This window comes from Triturus cristatus, chromosome 1_1 (genome assembly GCF_964204655.1).
Source record: "Triturus cristatus chromosome 1_1, aTriCri1.1, whole genome shotgun sequence".
Lineage (NCBI taxonomy): Eukaryota > Metazoa > Chordata > Amphibia > Caudata > Salamandridae > Triturus > Triturus cristatus.
In genome coordinates, this window is record NC_140579.1 from 946,386,053 (window position 1) to 946,389,511 (window position 3,459).

Consider the following 3,459-nt stretch of genomic DNA (forward strand, 5'->3'; position numbering starts at 1 on the left):
CCATGCAGAATCAAGTGCAACTTCGTCGGCTGAGGGCAGTGCGGTTGGCTCACAATCGCAACACTCACCATCACCATCGACTACAAAAACAATAACTGGATCATTCGGCCGAGTACAATCATTATCAGATTGGTATGTAAAGATGGGCCTTAAGCACAGTGCTGATGCACAGAAAAAACAGCACAAAAGCTTACCAGCAGCAACCCTGAACATTGAGCGGATGGTCCAGGCCTATCTGGACGACCCAACAGAGGTGTACGTTGATCAAAACCCAGTGCAGTATTGGCATAGGAAAAGGTCTGAATGGCCACAGCTCAGCAGGCTGGCGATAAGCTATCTGGCTTGCCCTGTCGCAAGTGTCTCTTCCGAACGTGTTTTCAGTGCTGCAGGTTCCATTGTAACCTTGAGAAGGACCAGTCTATCTCCCAAAAACGTGGAGAGGTTAACAATGATCAAAATGAATCAGCACTTCATACCACCGAATTACACAATGCATGAATCAACAGAGGAAGATGAGGACAGCGGCTCAGGTGACGGAAGTATTGTGTCAGATGATTACCTACTACTGGAAGATCCCCCAGAGTTTGAGGACGAGCTATACTTCCCTGACAATTAGGCTCGCACTTACTGTCTTCCTCCCTTTTTTCCCCCTTTGTTTGTGTCTGTTGTTCCGGTTATAAACTTGTGAATCGTAACCAATGCATTATCACCGTCTTCTAATCTTCTAATTTAAGATACAAGTTTCAGGTGTCTGCCATTTGACACTACAGTCCTCAGAATCCAGCTCCTCCGCTCGATCATACTGCATCTCCTGGTCAATTCCATTTCCCTCATGAATGATGATTGGATGATGGTAACAACAAATTCAAACTTTCCTCGTCCTTCCAAAACAAGTGGACCATGAATCTGATGACTTCTATAGCTATCCTCCTTCAGAGCCGAGAGAGACTGGCCATTAACTGAAAATAAGATGCAACAGGTAATGATTGATGCCATGCATTGTCCGCAGAAAAGTAGACTGAGTGATGTAGATTTTGTTGTGTGTGTTGCGCATGAATGAATTGATGTAATTGTGCACTGCCACTAATCAACATTCTACAGAACACACTAATTTTCCTCTTCTGGCAAACAAGAAATGTGTACTTCTCCTGCATCTTGGTGATACATTGCTTTTAATTCAATACAGGAAGGGGACTCACTCAATCTGCGCAATGCAAATGACTGTGACTTAACAGCACCATCCATCATGATGATGGCGAAAGAGACGGCCTGCAGCGTTAACGAGATGAGATGCAACAGGTAATGATTGATGCCATGCATTGGCCGCAGAATAGCAGACTGAATGATGTAGATTTTGTGGTGTGTTGCGCATGAATTGATGTAATTGTGCACTGCCACTAATCAACTTTCTACAGAACACACTAGTAATTACTAATTTTCCCCTTCTGGCAAACAAGAAATGTGTACTTCTCTCCTGCATCTTGGTGATACATTGCTTTTAATTCAATACAGGAAGGGGACTCACTCAATCTGCGCAATGCAAATGACTGTGACTTAACAGCACCGTCCATCATGATGATGGCGAAAGAGACGGCCTGCAGCGTTAACGAGATGAGATGCAACAGGTAATGATTGATGCCATGCATTGGCCGCAGAATAGCAGACTGAATGATGTAGATTTTGTGGTGTGTTGCGCATGAATTGATGTAATTGTGCACTGCCACTAATCAACTTTCTACAGAACACACTAGTAATTACTAATTTTCCTCTTCTGGCAAACAAGAAATGTGTACTTCTCCTGCATCTTGGTGATACATTGCTTTTAATTCAATACAGGAAGGGGACTCACTCAATCTGCGCAATGCAAATGACTGTGACTTAACAGCACCGTCCGTCATGATGATGGCGAAAGAGACGGCCCGTTAACTTAAGATGAGAAGTAACAGGTAATAAATGATGATAATTAATGGCATGCATTGGACACCTGACTCTGAGCTATTGGTCTTTGTGTTTGCGTTGTTTGTTGTGCACAAAGTGATGTCAAAGTGTACTAGTGTTAATCTATCTTTCTGTACACAATAAAGAATGACTCAAGTCAGTAATATTTATATTTCTACTCTTGTTGTGTTATAAAAATTACACTTGTACTGCAGGCCGATCTTCAGTCAGTAGAAGTATCAGAGCTGATGATGAAGTCAGGAGGATGTTTCATGAGTGGCATAAAACGGAAAAGCCTAAAGGTAAACACGTGAACCACAACCACAGCACACCCAAATGTCTGTGTAGAAGTTGAATAGAGTGTAGCGGTGGGATGACTGCAGTGCATTGATTTTACTAACTTTAACTGTAAAATACTATGTCTGGAATGGATAATGTGCTTTGCGTTTGTCCAACTCTTTGAGAGAGAAAAAAAAAGGACTCTAAAGTGTTAACGTAGGATGTGCTAATGGTAAGCACTGTGGGCCTGATCTCTCCTGTTACTGTTGAAGGTCTATGCTGGAAACAGACTACAGTAGAGATGATGCATATGCATACATGCCACCTCGGAAAGTGTTCTTGTTGCACTACACCATCACTTGTGCATTTGTTTTCACTTTCTTTCTGAATATCCCCTTTGGTTTTCAATCTAAAATTACAGGCCGGGCCTTGTCCAAAACTTTGTAAAACATTACAATGCATATTAATTACCTTACCAATCAATCACCTTTTTATTCCAGCCGGGCAGTGGCGAGTGGTGAGGCGACACACCCAAGATTGATGGACGAGAGGAGCAAGAGGAATGCCGAGATGCAAAAAACCAGTCCACATTTTTGACCAGGATAAGACAGTAACAGTATCCACTTTTCACTTCTTTTAAATAATTTGATTAAATATCTTGTATACATTCTTTACAACAGTGTGTTCTTGGAGTTGTTGTTATCAATCATCATTACGTTTGCTCTGTGTTTACGATTCTTCACTACCAATATTTTAAATTTCTATTTGCTATCTGTTAAAGTATTAAGGCCGGAACAGAACAAGAAATAGAAGTGTATGTAATCCGGGTCTCATCATGCATGCATTTCCTTTTTTATACCTTAACATATGGAATGGATATGGTATGGTAGTCTTCAATGATTGTCGTTTGTTTGTCTATGTATGCATACTGTTTTTCTATGTCAAACCTTTCCCAAAATCCCCCTTCCCATCCAATCAACGGACCCTAACCCTCTTCCCCCGGGCTGTGTGACTTATTGTCGAGGTGTAACTAAATTAAATGTACACCAATACTTAATCACACACTTGCTGGGGCGGATGTGGTGAAAGCAACACTACTTCAATTTCAATGCAGAGCGATGATCTTCTTCTGCTTGCCCACCCATGAGTAGGATATTTCACAGGTTATTTTATTTAACAAAGGAACATATACCTCAGCATGAATTGCCGGCATTGATTGGATTTGTTTGTTGTCATTTCTCA